We start from the raw sequence: 14,522 nt of genomic DNA, 5'->3' as shown, positions 1-14,522 counted from the left end.
ACACACTCTCACTTACACACTATTATCTTTTATATTTTTCTCACTTCACATAAGCTCATGTTTTCACATTGCATACATTCATTTCATTCATTTTTTCGTCATTAGCATTACTCGTGACTTCTTAGAGGGCTTATCCTTGGCTATCACAACTCATGTGATCTAGTCCGATCGAGCCTCTAAGAGATATTTGTCCCTTTCGATTCATCATTAGGTTTAGGATTGCATCAATGTTAGTCACATCCAAATACGATACATCTTTGGCTAGAAATTAGGAAAATCATGACTAAATCATGCAACTACCTTAGCCTAGGTTGAGAGGGTGCCTTAGACATTGTCTTTGCCTTCCCTATCTTCAACCGCGACCCCCGAACCATTTTCTCTGATTTATCGTAGATTTTGGAGTCAATCTAAAAAGGTTTTTTTACATTTTTTAAATTCACATTTTTTGGGTGACTTGGTACACCCCAACTCGATACCAAGTGGCGATTCCTACACACTTATCAAAACCTTTTTAGATTACTATTTTGGCCAAACCGTCTCATTTCAAAGTCCCATGGCCTTTTTCTTTTTCACACACATCACTATTTTTCAAACCATATCTCACTCACTTATTATACTTTTATTATTAATTGCAAAATGGGGCGCGACACTCGGGGGTCACCCATTCTAGTGCTACTCTCGCCCAAGAATGCTTAACTTCAGAGTTCTGATGGGATCCGATGTATTAGTGCCGATATGATTGTAGACACAAAAAATTTCACCATAATTTTATTTAATTTTATTTTATTTAATTTTATTTTCTTCATTTTATTTCTATTTTGTTCATTTTTGTTAAATTTTATTTATTCTTGTTTCACTTCTATTTCTTGAAAAAAAAATTTAATTATTATTATTAGAAAAATAGGAAAAGAAAAGAAATATCATCAAAATCAATTTTGTTAAAAAAAAAAGAAAAAAAGAGAAAAAGGATCACCCACGCGCGCGCCTTGCACACGGCATCACCTTCTTCTACACTCATACAGGAACGAGGCTTCAGGACACAACTTTGAGCTGACAACTTTGACGCTTGCGCTTATACATTTGTGCTGACAACTTTCAGCGACGATCCGGGCTTTGATCGAGCCGTACCGTTCCTGATTTGTCTCGCGCCTTCAGATCCGCCTTCATGCTTCGACAAGAAGCAAAATATAAAGCAATCGTTCCGACGGAGCTAAATTACTCCAGGATAAAGAACGAATAGGAAATTTGGATTTCGAAACAAAAAAGAGAGGGGTGCAACACGAGGACTTCCCAGGGGGTCACCCATCCTAGTACTATTCTCGCCCAAGCACGCTTAACTTCGGAGTTCTGATGTGATCCGGTGCATTAGTGCTGGTATGATCACACCCGCCATATTCCTTTCGCTTTATTATTTTAAATTTCCCAGTCCTGCGAAGCAGTGTGGATTTTCTTGACCGGAATTCATTTTAAGCGTCAATTCAAGCATTTTCCTCTTATCATTTTATTTATTTACTTTTATATTTTTTTTTTGTTATTGATTTGCACCCTGTTTTTTTCCAACATCGTGCAACTCTAAATTATCATGAAATCAATCCATCACGCTTGCGCTGATACATTTGCGCCGACAAATTTGAGCGACGATCCGGGCTTTGATCGATCCGTACCATTCCTGATTTGTCTCGCGCCTTCAGATCCGCCTTCATGCTTCGACAAGAAGAAAAATATAAAGCAATCGTTCCGACGGAGCTAAATTACTCCAGGATAAAGAACGAATAGGAAATTTGGATTTCGAAACAAAAAAGAGAGAGGTGCAACACGAGGACTTCCCAGGGGGTTACCCATCCTAGTACTACTCTCGCCCAAGCACGCTTAACTTCGGAGTTCTGATGGGATCCGATGCATTAGTGCTGGTATGATAGCACCCGCAATGTTACTTTCGCTTTATTCTTTTAAACTATCCCGTCCTGCGAAGCAGTGTGGCTTTTCTAGACCGGAATTCCTTTTAAGCGTCAATTCAAGCATTTTCCTCTTATCCTTTTATTTATTTGCTTTCATATTTTTTTTTGTTATTGATTTGCACCCTGTTTTTTTCCCTCATCGCGTAACTCTAAATTGTCATGAAATCAATCCATCACGCTTGCGCTGAAACATTTGCGCCGACAAATTTGAGCGACGATCCGGGCTTTGATCGAGCCGTACCGTTCCTGACTTGTCTGGCGCTTTCAGATCCCCCTTCATGCTTCGACAAGAAGCAAAATATAAAGCAATCGTTCTGACGAAGCTAAATTACTACAGGATAAAGAACGAATAGAAAATTTGGATTTCGAAACAAAAAAAAGAGGGGTGCAGCACAAGAACTTCCCAGGGGGTCACCCATCCTAGTACTACTCTCGCCCAAGCACGCTTAACTTCGGAGTTCTGATAGGATCAGATGCATTAGTGCTGGTATGATCGGTGCACCATGTTCCTTTCGCTTTATTCTTTTAAACTACCCTGTCCTGCGAAGCAGTGTGACTTTTCTAGATCGAAATTCATTTTAAGCGTCAATTCAAGCATTTTCCTCATATCCTTTTATTTATTTACTTTTATATTTTTTTTGTTATTGATTTGCACCCTATTTTTTTCCCTCATCCCGCAACTCTAAATTATCATGAAATCAGTCCTTCACGCTTGCGGTGATACATTTGCGACGACAAATTTGAGCGACGATCCGGGTTTTGATCGAGCCGTACCGTTCCTGATTTTCCTCGCGCCTTCAGATCCGCCTTCATGCTTCGACCAGAAGCAAAATATAAAGCAATCGTTCCGACGGAGCTAAATTGCTACAGGATAAAGAAGGAATTGGAAATTTGGATTTCGTAACAAAAAAAAGAGGGGTGCAACACGAGAACTTCCCAAGGGGTCACCCATCCTAGTACTACTCTCGGCCAAGCACGCTTAACTTCGGAGTTCTGATGGGATCCGGTGCATTAGTGCTGGTATGATCGCACCAGCCATGTTCCTTTCGCTTTATTCTTTAAAACTATCCCGTCCTGCGAAGCAGTGTGGCTTTTCTAGATCGAAATTCATTTTAAGTTTCAATTCAAGCATTTTCTTCATATCCATTTATTTATTTTTTTTTAATTTTTTTTCCTATTGATTTGCACTCTGTTTTTTTCCCTCATCGCGCAACTCTCAATTATCATGAAATTAATCCTTAACGCTTGCGCATATACATTTGCGCCGACAACTTTGGGCGACGATCCAGGGTTTGATCGAACCGTACCGTTCCTGATTTGTCTCGCGCCTTCGGATCCGTCTTCGTGCTTCGACAAGAAGCAAAATGTAAAGCAATCGTTCCGACGGAGCTAAATTACTACAGGATAAAGAACGAATAGGAAATTTGGATTTAGAAACAAAAAAGAGAGGGGTGCAACACAAGGACTTCCCAGGGGGTTACCCATCCTAGTACTACTCTCGCCCAAGCACGCTTAACTTCTGAGTTCTGATGGGATCCGGTGCATTAGTGCTGGTATGATCGCACCCGCCATGTTCCTTTCGCTTTATTCTTTTAACCTACCACATCCTGCGTAGCAGTGTGGCTTTTCTAGACCGGAATTCATTTTAAGCGTCAATTCAAGCATTTTCCTCTTATCCTTTTATTTATTTGCTTTCACATTTTTTTTTGTTATTGATTTGCACCCTGTTTTTTTCACTCATCGCGCAACAATAAATTGTCATGAAATCAATCCTACACGCTTGCGCTGATACATTTGCGTCGACAAATTTGAGCGATGATCTGGGCTTTGATCGAGCCGTACCGTTACTGATTTGTCTCGCGTCTTCAGATCCGCCTTCATGCTTCGACAAGAAGCAAAATATAAAGCAACCGTTCCGAAGGACCTAAATTACTACAGGTTAAGGAACGAATAGAAAATTTGAATTTCGAAACAAAAAAGAGAGGGGTGCAACAAAAGGAGTTCCCAGGGGGGCACCCATCCTAATACTGCGCTCGCCCAAGCACGCTTAACTTCGGAGTTCTGATGGGATCCGGTGTATTAGTGCTGGTATGATCGCATCCACAACGTTCCTTTCTCTTTATTCTTTTAAACTACCCCGTCCTGCGAAGCAGTGTGGCTTTTCTAGACCGGAATTCATTTTAAGCGTTAATTGAAGCATTTTCTTCTTATCCTTTTATTTATTTACTTTATTTTTTTTTTGTTATTGATTTGCACCCTGTTTTTTTCCATTATCCCGCTACTCTAAATTATCATGAAATCAATCCTTCACGCTTGCGGTGATACATTTGCGCCGACAAATTTGAGCGACGATCCGGGCTTTGATCGAGTCGTACCATTCCAGATTTCTCTCGCGCCTTCAGATCCGCCTTCATGCTTCGACAAGAAGCAAAATGTGAAGCAATCGTTCCGACGGAGCTAAATTACTACAGGATAAAGAACGAATACGAAATTTGGATTTCGAAACAAAAAAAAGAGGGGTGCAACACGAGAACTTCCCAGGGTGTCACCCATCCTAGTACTACTCTCGCCCAAGCACGCTTAACTTCGAAGTTCTGATGGGATCCGGTGCATTAGTGCTGGTATGATCGCACCCGCCATATTCCTTTCGCTTTATTCTTTTAAACTACCCCATCCTGCGAAGCAGTGTGGTTTTTCTAGACAGGAATTCCTTTTAAGCGTCAATTCAAGTATTTTCCTCTTACCCTTTTTTTTATTTGCTTTCATATTTTTTTTTATTATTGATTTGCACCCTGTTTTTTTCCCTCATCGCGCAACTCTAAGTTGCCATGAAATCAATCCATCACGCTTGCGCTGATACATTTGCGCCGACAAATTTGAGCGACTACCCGGGCTTTGATCGAGCCGTACCATTCCAGATTTGTCTCGCGCCTTCAGATCCGCCTTCATGCTTCGACAAGAAGCAAAATATGAAGCAATCGTTCCGACGGAGCTAAAATACTACAGGATAAAGAACGAATACGAAATTTGGATTTCGAAACAAAAAAAAGAGGGGTGCAACACGAGAACTTCCCAAGGGGTCACCCATTCTAGTACTACTCTCGCCCAAGCACGCTTAACTTCGGAGTTCTGATGGGATCCGGTGTATTAGTGCTGGTATGATCGCATCCACAACGTTCCTTTCTCTTTATTCTTTTAAACTACCCCGTCCTGCGAAGCAGTGTGGCTTTTCTAGACCGGAATTCATTTTAAGCGTTAATTGAAGCATTTTCTTCTTATCCTTTTATTTATTTACTTTATTTTTTTTTTGTTATTGATTTGCACCCTGTTTTTTTCCATTATCCCGCTACTCTAAATTATCATGAAATCAATCCTTCACGCTTGCGGTGATACATTTGCGCCGACAAATTTGAGCGACGATCCGGGCTTTGATCGAGTCGTACCATTCCAGATTTGTCTCGCGCCTTCAGATCCGCCTTCATGCTTCGACAAGAAGCAAAATATGAAGCAATCGTTCCGACGGATCTAAATTACTACAGGATAAAGAACGAATACGAAATTTGGATTTCGAAACAAAAAAAAGAGGGGTGCAACACGAGAACTTCCCAGGGGGTCACCCATCCTAGTACTACTCTCGCCCAAGCACGCTTAACTTCGAAGTTCTGATGGGATCCGGTGCATTAGTGCTGGTATGATCGCACCCGCCATATTCCTTTCGCTTTATTCTTTTAAACTACCCCGTCCTGCGAAGCAGTGTGGTTTTTCTAGACAGGAATTCCTTTTAAGCGTCAATTCAAGTATTTTCCTCTTACCCTTTTTTTTATTTGCTTTCATATTTTTTTTTATTATTGATTTGCACCCTGTTTTTTTCCCTCATCGCGCAACTCTAAATTGCCATGAAATCAATCCATCACGCTTGCGCTGATACATTTGCGCCGACAAATTTGAGCGACAACCCGGGCTTTGATCGAGCCGTACCATTCCAGATTTGTCTCGCGCCTTCAGATCCGCCTTCATGCTTCGACAAGAAGCAAAATATGAAGCAATCGTTCCGACGGAACTAAAATACTACAGGATAAAGAACGAATACGAAATTTGGATTTCGAAACAAAAAAAAGAGGGGTGCAACACGAGAACTTCCCAGGGGGTCACCCATTCTAGTACTACTCTCGCCCAAGCACGCTTAACTTCGGAGTTCTGATGGGATCCGGTGTATTAGTGCTGGTATGATCGCATCCACAACGTTCCTTTCTCTTTATTCTTTTAAACTACCCCGTCCTGCGAAGCAGTGTGGCTTTTCTAGACCGGAATTCATTTTAAGCGTTAATTGAAGCATTTTCTTCTTATCCTTTTATTTATTTACTTTATTTTTTTTTTGTTATTGATTTGCACCCTGTTTTTTTCCATTATCCCGCTACTCTAAATTATCATGAAATCAATCCTTCACGCTTGCGGTGATACATTTGCGCCGACAAATTTGAGCGACGATCCGGGCTTTGATCGAGTCGTACCATTCCAGATTTGTCTCGCGCCTTCAGATCCGCCTTCATGCTTCGACAAGAAGCAAAATGTGAAGCAATCGTTCCGACGGAGCTAAATTACTACAGGATAAAGAACGAATACGAAATTTGGATTTCGAAACAAAAAAAAGAGGGGTGCAACACGAGAACTTCCCAGGGTGTCACCCATCCTTGTACTACTCTCGCCCAAGCACGCTTAACTTCGAAGTTCTGATGGGATCCGGTGCATTAGTGCTGGTATGATCGCACCCGCCATATTCCTTTCGCTTTATTCTTTTAAACTACCCCGTCCTGCGAAGCAGTGTGGTTTTTCTAGACAGGAATTCCTTTTAAGCGTCAATTCAAGTATTTTCCTCTTACCCTTTTTTTTATTTGCTTTCATATTTTTTTTTATTATTGATTTGCACCCTGTTTTTTTCCCTCATCGCGCAACTCTAAGTTGCCATGAAATCAATCCATCACGCTTGCGCTGATACATTTGCGCCGACAAATTTGAGCGACAACCCGGGCTTTGATCGAGCCGTACCATTCCAGATTTGTCTCGCGCCTTCAGATCCGCCTTCATGCTTCGACAAGAAGCAAAATATGAAGCAATCGTTCCGACGGAGCTAAAATACTACAGGATAAAGAACGAATACGAAATTTGGATTTCGAAACAAAAAAAAGAGGGGTGCAACACGAGAACTTCCCAGGGGGTCACCCATTCTAGTACTACTCTCGCCCAAGCACGCTTAACTTCGGAGTTCTGATGGGATCCGGTGTATTAGTGCTGGTATGATCGCATCCACAACGTTCCTTTCTCTTTATTCTTTTAAACTACCCCGTCCTGCGAAGCAGTGTGGCTTTTCTAGACCGGAATTCATTTTAAGCGTTAATTGAAGCATTTTCTTCTTATCCTTTTATTTATTTACTTTATTTTTTTTTTGTTATTGATTTGCACCCTGTTTTTTTCCATTATCCCGCTACTCTAAATTATCATGAAATCAATCCTTCACGCTTGCGGTGATACATTTGCGCCGACAAATTTGAGCGACGATCCGGGCTTTGATCGAGTCGTACCATTCCAGATTTGTCTCGCGCCTTCAGATCCGCCTTCATGCTTCGACAAGAAGCAAAATGTGAAGCAATCGTTCCGACGGAGCTAAATTACTACAGGATAAAGAACGAATACGAAATTTGGATTTCGAAACAAAAAAAAGAGGGGTGCAACACGAGAACTTCCCAGGGTGTCACCCATCCTAGTACTACTCTCGCCCAAGCACGCTTAACTTCGAAGTTCTGATGGGATCCGGTGCATTAGTGCTGGTATGATCGCACCCGCCATATTCCTTTCGCTTTATTCTTTTAAACTACCCCGTCCTGCGAAGCAGTGTGGTTTTTCTAGACAGGAATTCCTTTTAAGCGTCAATTCAAGTATTTTCCTCTTACCCTTTTTTTTATTTGCTTTCATATTTTTTTTTATTATTGATTTGCACCCTGTTTTTTTCCCTCATCGCGCAACTCTAAATTGCCATGAAATCAATCCATCACGCTTGCGCTGATACATTTGCGCCGACAAATTTGAGCGACAACCCGGGCTTTGATCGAGCCGTACCATTCCAGATTTGTCTCGCGCCTTCAGATCCGCCTTCATGCTTCGACAAGAAGCAAAATATGAAGCAATCGTTCCGACGGAGCTAAAATACTACAGGATAAAGAACGAATACGAAATTTGGATTTCGAAACAAAAAAAAGAGGGGTGCAACACGAGAACTTCCCAGGGGGTCACCCATTCTAGTACTACTCTGGCCCAAGCACGCTTAACTTCGGAGTTCTGATGGGATCCGGTGTATTAGTGCTGGTATGATCGCATCCACAACGTTCCTTTCTCTTTATTCTTTTAAACTACCCCGTCCTGCGAAGCAGTGTGGCTTTTCTAGACCGGAATTCATTTTAAGCGTTAATTGAAGCATTTTCTTCTTATCCTTTTATTTATTTACTTTATTTTTTTTTTGTTATTGATTTGCACCCTGTTTTTTTCCATTATCCCGCTACTCTAAATTATCATGAAATCAATCCTTCACGCTTGCGGTGATACATTTGCGCCGACAAATTTGAGCGACGATCCGGGCTTTGATCGAGTCGTACCATTCCAGATTTGTCTCGCGCCTTCAGATCCGCCTTCATGCTTCGACAAGAAGCAAAATGTGAAGCAATCGTTCCGACGGAGCTAAATTACTACAGGATAAAGAACGAATACGAAATTTGGATTTCGAAACAAAAAAAAGAGGGGTGCAACACGAGAACTTCCCAGGGTGTCACCCATCCTAGTACTACTCTCGCCCAAGCACGCTTAACTTCGAAGTTCTGATGGGATCCGGTGCATTAGTGCTGGTATGATCGCACCCGCCATATTCCTTTCGCTTTATTCTTTTAAACTACCCCGTCCTGCGAAGCAGTGTGGTTTTTCTAGACAGGAATTCCTTTTAAGCGTCAATTCAAGTATTTTCCTCTTACCCTTTTTTTTATTTGCTTTCATATTTTTTTTTATTATTGATTTGCACCCTGTTTTTTTCCCTCATCGCGCAACTCTAAATTGCCATGAAATCAATCCATCACGCTTGCGCTGATACATTTGCGCCGACAAATTTGAGCGACAACCCGGGCTTTGATCGAGCCGTACCATTCCAGATTTGTCTCGCGCCTTCAGATCCGCCTTCATGCTTCGACAAGAAGCAAAATATGAAGCAATCGTTCCGACGGAGCTAAAATACTACAGGATAAAGAACGAATACGAAATTTGGATTTCGAAACAAAAAAAAGAGGGGTGCAACACGAGAACTTCCCAGGGGGTCACCCATTCTAGTACTACTCTCGCCCAAGCACGCTTAACTTCGGAGTTCTGATGGGATCCGGTGTATTAGTGCTGGTATGATCGCATCCACAACGTTCCTTTCTCTTTATTCTTTTAAACTACCCCGTCCTGCGAAGCAGTGTGGCTTTTCTAGACCGGAATTCATTTTAAGCGTTAATTGAAGCATTTTCTTCTTATCCTTTTATTTATTTACTTTATTTTTTTTTTGTTATTGATTTGCACCCTGTTTTTTTCCATTATCCCGCTACTCTAAATTATCATGAAATCAATCCTTCACGCTTGCGGTGATACATTTGCGCCGACAAATTTGAGCGACGATCCGGGCTTTGATCGAGTCGTACCATTCCAGATTTGTCTCGCGCCTTCAGATCCGCCTTCATGCTTCGACAAGAAGCAAAATGTGAAGCAATCGTTCCGACGGAGCTAAATTACTACAGGATAAAGAACGAATACGAAATTTGGATTTCGAAACAAAAAAAAGAGGGGTGCAACACGAGAACTTCCCAGGGTGTCACCCATCCTAGTACTACTCTCGCCCAAGCACGCTTAACTTCGAAGTTCTGATGGGATCCGGTGCATTAGTGCTGGTATGATCGCACCCGCCATATTCCTTTCGCTTTATTCTTTTAAACTACCCCGTCCTGCGAAGCAGTGTGGTTTTTCTAGACAGGAATTCCTTTTAAGCGTCAATTCAAGTATTTTCCTCTTACCCTTTTTTTATTTGCTTTCATATTTTTTTTTATTATTGATTTGCACCCTGTTTTTTTCCCTCATCGCGCAACTCTAAATTGCCATGAAATCAATCCATCACGCTTGCGCTGATACATTTGCGCCGACAAATTTGAGCGACAACCCGGGCTTTGATCGAGCCGTACCATTCCAGATTTGTCTCGCGCCTTCAGATCCGCCTTCATGCTTCGACAAGAAGCAAAATATGAAGCAATCGTTCCGACGGAGCTAAAATACTACAGGATAAAGAACGAATACGAAATTTGGATTTCGAAACAAAAAAAAGAGGGGTGCAACACGAGAACTTCCCAGGGGGTCACCCATTCTAGTACTACTCTCGCCCAAGCACGCTTAACTTCGGAGTTCTGATGGGATCCGGTGTATTAGTGCTGGTATGATCGCATCCACAACGTTCCTTTCTCTTTATTCTTTTAAACTACCCCGTCCTGCGAAGCAGTGTGGCTTTTCTAGACCGGAATTCATTTTAAGCGTTAATTGAAGCATTTTCTTCTTATCCTTTTATTTATTTACTTTATTTTTTTTTTGTTATTGATTTGCACCCTGTTTTTTTCCATTATCCCGCTACTCTAAATTATCATGAAATCAATCCTTCACGCTTGCGGTGATACATTTGCGCCGACAAATTTGAGCGACGATCCGGGCTTTGATCGAGTCGTACCATTCCAGATTTGTCTCGCGCCTTCAGATCCGCCTTCATGCTTCGACAAGAAGCAAAATGTGAAGCAATCGTTCCGACGGAGCTAAATTACTACAGGATAAAGAACGAATACGAAATTTGGATTTCGAAACAAAAAAAAGAGGGGTGCAACACGAGAACTTCCCAGGGTGTCACCCATCCTAGTACTACTCTCGCCCAAGCACGCTTAACTTCGAAGTTCTGATGGGATCCGGTGCATTAGTGCTGGTATGATCGCACCCGCCATATTCCTTTCGCTTTATTCTTTTAAACTACCCCGTCCTGCGAAGCAGTGTGGTTTTTCTAGACAGGAATTCCTTTTAAGCGTCAATTCAAGTATTTTCCTCTTACCCTTTTTTTTATTTGCTTTCATATTTTTTTTTATTATTGATTTGCACCCTGTTTTTTTCCCTCATCGCGCAACTCTAAATTGCCATGAAATCAATCCATCACGCTTGCGCTGATACATTTGCGCCGACAAATTTGAGCGACAACCCGGGCTTTGATCGAGCCGTACCATTCCAGATTTGTCTCGCGCCTTCAGATCCGCCTTCATGCTTCGACAAGAAGCAAAATATGAAACAATCGTTCCGACGGAGCTAAAATACTACAGGATAAAGAACGAATACGAAATTTGGATTTCGAAACAAAAAAAAGAGGGGTGCAACACGAGAACTTCCCAGGGGGTCACCCATTCTAGTACTACTCTCGCCCAAGCACGCTTAACTTCGGAGTTCTGATGGGATCCGGTGCATTAGTGCTGGTATGATCGCACCCGCCATGTTCCTTTCGCTCTATTCTTTTAAACTACCCCGTCCTGCGAAGCAGTGTGGCTTTTTTAGACCGGAATTCATTTTAAGCGTCAATTGAAGCATTTTGCTCTTATCCTTTTTATTTATTTACTTTATATTTTTTTTTGTTATTGATTTCCACCCTGTTTTTTTCCATCATCCCGCAACTCTAAATTATCATGAAATCAATCCTTCACGCTTGCGGTGATACATTTGCGCCGACAAATTTGAGCGACGATCCGGGCTTTGATCGAGCCGTACCGTTCCTGATTTGTCTCGCGCCTTCAAATCCTCATTCACGCTTCGACAAGAAGCAAAATATTAAGCAATCGTTTCGACGGAGCTAAATTACTACTGGATAAAGAACGAATAGGAAATTTGGATTTCGAAACAAAAAAGAGAGGGGTGCAACACGAGGACTTCCCCGGGGGTCACCAATCCTAGTACCACTCTCGCCCAAACACGCTTAATTTCGGAGTTCTGATGGGTTCCGGTGCATTAGTGCTGGTATGATCGCACCCGCCATGTTCCTTTCGCTTTATTCTTTTAAACCATCCCGTCCTGCGAAGCAGTGTGGTTTTTCTAGACCGGAATTCCTTTTAAGCGTCAATTCAAGTATTTTCCTCTTACCCTTTTTTTTATTTGCTTTCATATTTTTTTTTGCTATTGATTTGCACCCTGTTTTTTTCCCTCATCGCGTAACTCTAAATTGCCATGAAATCAATCCATCACGCTTGCGCTGATACATTTGCGCCGACAAATTTGTGCGACGATCCGGGCTTTGATCGAGCCGTACCGTTCCAGATTTGTCTCGCGCCTTCAGATCCGCCTTCATGCTTCGACAAGAAGCAAAATATGAAGCAATCGTTCCGACGGAGCTAAATTACTACAGGATAAAGAACGAATAGGAAATTTGGATTTAGAAACAAAAAAGAGAGGGGTGCAACACGAGGACTTCCCAGGGGGTTACCCATCCTAGTACTACTCTCGCCCAAGCACGCTTAACTTCTGAGTTCTGATGGGATCCGGTGCATTAGTGCTGGTATGATCGCACCCGCCATGTTCCTTTCGCTTTATTCTTTTAACCTACCACATCCTGCGTAGCAGTGTGGCTTTTCTAGACCGGAATTCATTTTAAGCGTCAATTCAAGCATTTTCCTCTTATCCTTTTATTTATTTGCTTTCACATTTTTTTTTGTTATTGATTTGCACCCTGTTTTTTTCACTCATCGCGCAACAATAAATTGTCATGAATTCAATCCTACACGCTTGCGCTGATACATTTGCGTCGACAAATTTGAGCGATGATTTGGGCTTTGATCGAGCCGTACCGTTACTGATTTGTCTCGCGTCTTCAGATCCGCCTTCATGCTTCGACAAGAAGCAAAATATAAAGCAACCGTTCCGAAGGACCTAAATTACTACAGGTTAAGGAACGAATAGAAAATTTGAGTTTCGAAACAAAAAAGAGAGGGGTGCAACAAAAGGAGTTCCCAGGGGGGCACCCATCCTAATACTGCTCTCGCCCAAGCACGCTTAACTTCGAAGTTCTGATGGGATCCGGTGTATTAGTGCTGGTATGATCGCATCCACAACGTTCCTTTCTCTTTATTCTTTTAAACTACCCCGTCCTGCGAATCAGTGTGGCTTTTCTAGACCGGAATTCATTTTAAGCGTTAATTGAAGCATTTTCTTCTTATCCTTTTATTTATTTACTTTATTTTTTTTTTGTTATTGATTTGCACCCTATTTTTTTCCATTATCCCGCTACTCTAAATTATCATGAAATCAATCCTTCACGCTTGCGGTGATACATTTGCGCCGACAAATTTGAGCGACGATCCGGGCTTTGATCGAGTCGTACCATTCCAGATTTGTCTCGCGCCTTCAGATCCGCCTTCATGCTTCGACAAGAAGCAAAATATGAAGCAATCGTTCCGACGGAGCTAAATTACTACAGGATAAAGAACGAATACGAAATTTGGATTTCGAAACAAAAAAAAGAGGGGTGCAACACGAGAACTTCCCAGGGTGTCACCCATCCTAGTACTACTCTCGCCCAAGCACGCTTAACTTCGAAGTTCTGATGGGATCCGGTGCATTAGTGCTGGTATGATCGCACCCGCCATATTCCTTTCGCTTTATTCTTTTAAACTACCCCGTCCTGCGAAGCAGTGTGGTTTTTCTAGACAGGAATTCCTTTTAAGCGTCAATTCAAGTATTTTCCTCTTACCCTTTTTTTTATTTGCTTTCATATTTTTTTTTATTATTGATTTGCACCCTGTTTTTTTCCCTCATCGCGCAACTCTAAATTGCCATGAAATCAATCCATCACGCTTGCGCTGATACATTTGCGCCGACAAATTTGAGCGACAACCCGGGCTTTGATCGAGCCGTACCATTCCAGATTTGTTTCGCGCCTTCAGATCCGCCTTCATGCTTCGACAAGAAGCAAAATATGAAGCAATCGTTCCGATGGAGCTAAATTACTACAGGATAAAGAACGAATACGAAATTTGGATTTCGAAACAAAAAAAAGAGGGGTGCAACACGAGAACTTCCCAGGGGGTCACCCATTCTAGTACTACTCTCGCCCAAGCACGCTTAACTTCGGAGTTCTGATGGGATCCGGTGCATTAGTGCTGGTATGATCGCACCCGCCATGTTCCTTTCGCTCTATTCTTTTAAACTACCCCGTCCTGCGAAGCAGTGTGGCTTTTCTAGACCGGAATTCATTTTAAGCGTCAATTGAAGCATTTTCCTCTTATCCTTTTATTTATTTACTTTATATTTTTTTTTGTTATTGATTTGCACCCTATTTTTTTCCATCATCCCGCAACTCTAAATTATCATGAAATCAATCCTTCACGCTTGCGGTGATACATTTGCGCCGACAAATTTGAGCGACGATCCGGGCTTTGATCGAGCCGTACCGTTCCTGATTTATCTCGCGCCTTCAGATCCTCATTCACG

At 41.9% G+C, this 14,522-nt stretch overlaps 24 non-coding genes and 1 pseudogene across 24 annotated transcripts; all 25 read right to left on the bottom strand.

The window, feature by feature from the left end:
* Positions 1–1,269: 1,269 nt before the first annotated feature.
* On the bottom strand, positions 1,270–1,388 carry LOC140031428 (5S ribosomal RNA). The gene has a single exon (XR_011835349.1). It is a non-coding gene; the product is annotated as a 5S ribosomal RNA (ribosomal RNA).
* Positions 1,389–1,805: 417 nt separating this feature from the next.
* On the bottom strand, positions 1,806–1,924 carry LOC140032098 (5S ribosomal RNA). Its single transcript, XR_011836024.1, has one exon. It is a non-coding gene; the product is annotated as a 5S ribosomal RNA (ribosomal RNA).
* A 416-nt stretch (positions 1,925–2,340) lies between these two features.
* On the bottom strand, positions 2,341–2,459 carry LOC140025131 (5S ribosomal RNA; annotated as a pseudogene).
* Positions 2,460–2,873: 414 nt separating this feature from the next.
* On the bottom strand, positions 2,874–2,992 carry LOC140031575 (5S ribosomal RNA). The gene has a single exon (XR_011835496.1). It is a non-coding gene; the product is annotated as a 5S ribosomal RNA (ribosomal RNA).
* A 414-nt stretch (positions 2,993–3,406) lies between these two features.
* Positions 3,407–3,525, bottom strand: LOC140031661 (5S ribosomal RNA). Its single transcript, XR_011835584.1, has one exon. It is a non-coding gene; the product is annotated as a 5S ribosomal RNA (ribosomal RNA).
* A 416-nt stretch (positions 3,526–3,941) lies between these two features.
* LOC140024405 (5S ribosomal RNA) lies at positions 3,942–4,060 on the bottom strand. Its single transcript, XR_011828378.1, has one exon. It is a non-coding gene; the product is annotated as a 5S ribosomal RNA (ribosomal RNA).
* A 414-nt stretch (positions 4,061–4,474) lies between these two features.
* LOC140031698 (5S ribosomal RNA) lies at positions 4,475–4,593 on the bottom strand. Its single transcript, XR_011835621.1, has one exon. It is a non-coding gene; the product is annotated as a 5S ribosomal RNA (ribosomal RNA).
* Positions 4,594–5,009: 416 nt separating this feature from the next.
* On the bottom strand, positions 5,010–5,128 carry LOC140031226 (5S ribosomal RNA). Its single transcript, XR_011835147.1, has one exon. It is a non-coding gene; the product is annotated as a 5S ribosomal RNA (ribosomal RNA).
* A 414-nt stretch (positions 5,129–5,542) lies between these two features.
* On the bottom strand, positions 5,543–5,661 carry LOC140030736 (5S ribosomal RNA). Its single transcript, XR_011834655.1, has one exon. It is a non-coding gene; the product is annotated as a 5S ribosomal RNA (ribosomal RNA).
* Positions 5,662–6,077: 416 nt separating this feature from the next.
* On the bottom strand, positions 6,078–6,196 carry LOC140030999 (5S ribosomal RNA). The gene has a single exon (XR_011834920.1). It is a non-coding gene; the product is annotated as a 5S ribosomal RNA (ribosomal RNA).
* A 414-nt stretch (positions 6,197–6,610) lies between these two features.
* LOC140032318 (5S ribosomal RNA) lies at positions 6,611–6,729 on the bottom strand. Its single transcript, XR_011836244.1, has one exon. It is a non-coding gene; the product is annotated as a 5S ribosomal RNA (ribosomal RNA).
* A 416-nt stretch (positions 6,730–7,145) lies between these two features.
* On the bottom strand, positions 7,146–7,264 carry LOC140030998 (5S ribosomal RNA). Its single transcript, XR_011834918.1, has one exon. It is a non-coding gene; the product is annotated as a 5S ribosomal RNA (ribosomal RNA).
* Positions 7,265–7,678: 414 nt separating this feature from the next.
* Positions 7,679–7,797, bottom strand: LOC140031696 (5S ribosomal RNA). The gene has a single exon (XR_011835619.1). It is a non-coding gene; the product is annotated as a 5S ribosomal RNA (ribosomal RNA).
* Positions 7,798–8,213: 416 nt separating this feature from the next.
* Positions 8,214–8,332, bottom strand: LOC140031680 (5S ribosomal RNA). Its single transcript, XR_011835603.1, has one exon. It is a non-coding gene; the product is annotated as a 5S ribosomal RNA (ribosomal RNA).
* A 414-nt stretch (positions 8,333–8,746) lies between these two features.
* On the bottom strand, positions 8,747–8,865 carry LOC140031695 (5S ribosomal RNA). The gene has a single exon (XR_011835618.1). It is a non-coding gene; the product is annotated as a 5S ribosomal RNA (ribosomal RNA).
* A 416-nt stretch (positions 8,866–9,281) lies between these two features.
* Positions 9,282–9,400, bottom strand: LOC140030997 (5S ribosomal RNA). The gene has a single exon (XR_011834917.1). It is a non-coding gene; the product is annotated as a 5S ribosomal RNA (ribosomal RNA).
* A 414-nt stretch (positions 9,401–9,814) lies between these two features.
* Positions 9,815–9,933, bottom strand: LOC140031694 (5S ribosomal RNA). Its single transcript, XR_011835617.1, has one exon. It is a non-coding gene; the product is annotated as a 5S ribosomal RNA (ribosomal RNA).
* Positions 9,934–10,348: 415 nt separating this feature from the next.
* LOC140030996 (5S ribosomal RNA) lies at positions 10,349–10,467 on the bottom strand. The gene has a single exon (XR_011834916.1). It is a non-coding gene; the product is annotated as a 5S ribosomal RNA (ribosomal RNA).
* Positions 10,468–10,881: 414 nt separating this feature from the next.
* LOC140031693 (5S ribosomal RNA) lies at positions 10,882–11,000 on the bottom strand. Its single transcript, XR_011835616.1, has one exon. It is a non-coding gene; the product is annotated as a 5S ribosomal RNA (ribosomal RNA).
* Positions 11,001–11,416: 416 nt separating this feature from the next.
* Positions 11,417–11,535, bottom strand: LOC140029908 (5S ribosomal RNA). The gene has a single exon (XR_011833823.1). It is a non-coding gene; the product is annotated as a 5S ribosomal RNA (ribosomal RNA).
* A 416-nt stretch (positions 11,536–11,951) lies between these two features.
* Positions 11,952–12,070, bottom strand: LOC140024389 (5S ribosomal RNA). The gene has a single exon (XR_011828362.1). It is a non-coding gene; the product is annotated as a 5S ribosomal RNA (ribosomal RNA).
* Positions 12,071–12,486: 416 nt separating this feature from the next.
* Positions 12,487–12,605, bottom strand: LOC140031507 (5S ribosomal RNA). Its single transcript, XR_011835429.1, has one exon. It is a non-coding gene; the product is annotated as a 5S ribosomal RNA (ribosomal RNA).
* A 416-nt stretch (positions 12,606–13,021) lies between these two features.
* Positions 13,022–13,140, bottom strand: LOC140024443 (5S ribosomal RNA). Its single transcript, XR_011828416.1, has one exon. It is a non-coding gene; the product is annotated as a 5S ribosomal RNA (ribosomal RNA).
* Positions 13,141–13,554: 414 nt separating this feature from the next.
* Positions 13,555–13,673, bottom strand: LOC140031692 (5S ribosomal RNA). The gene has a single exon (XR_011835615.1). It is a non-coding gene; the product is annotated as a 5S ribosomal RNA (ribosomal RNA).
* Positions 13,674–14,089: 416 nt separating this feature from the next.
* LOC140029907 (5S ribosomal RNA) lies at positions 14,090–14,208 on the bottom strand. The gene has a single exon (XR_011833822.1). It is a non-coding gene; the product is annotated as a 5S ribosomal RNA (ribosomal RNA).
* Between the last annotated feature and the right edge of the window lie 314 nt (positions 14,209–14,522).

This window comes from Coffea arabica, chromosome 11e (genome assembly GCF_036785885.1).
Source record: "Coffea arabica cultivar ET-39 chromosome 11e, Coffea Arabica ET-39 HiFi, whole genome shotgun sequence".
In the NCBI taxonomy this organism is placed as follows: Eukaryota; Viridiplantae; Streptophyta; class Magnoliopsida; order Gentianales; family Rubiaceae; genus Coffea; species Coffea arabica.
Note: the sequence above shows the minus strand (reverse complement) of the source record. Positions and strands in the feature narration are given on the sequence as shown.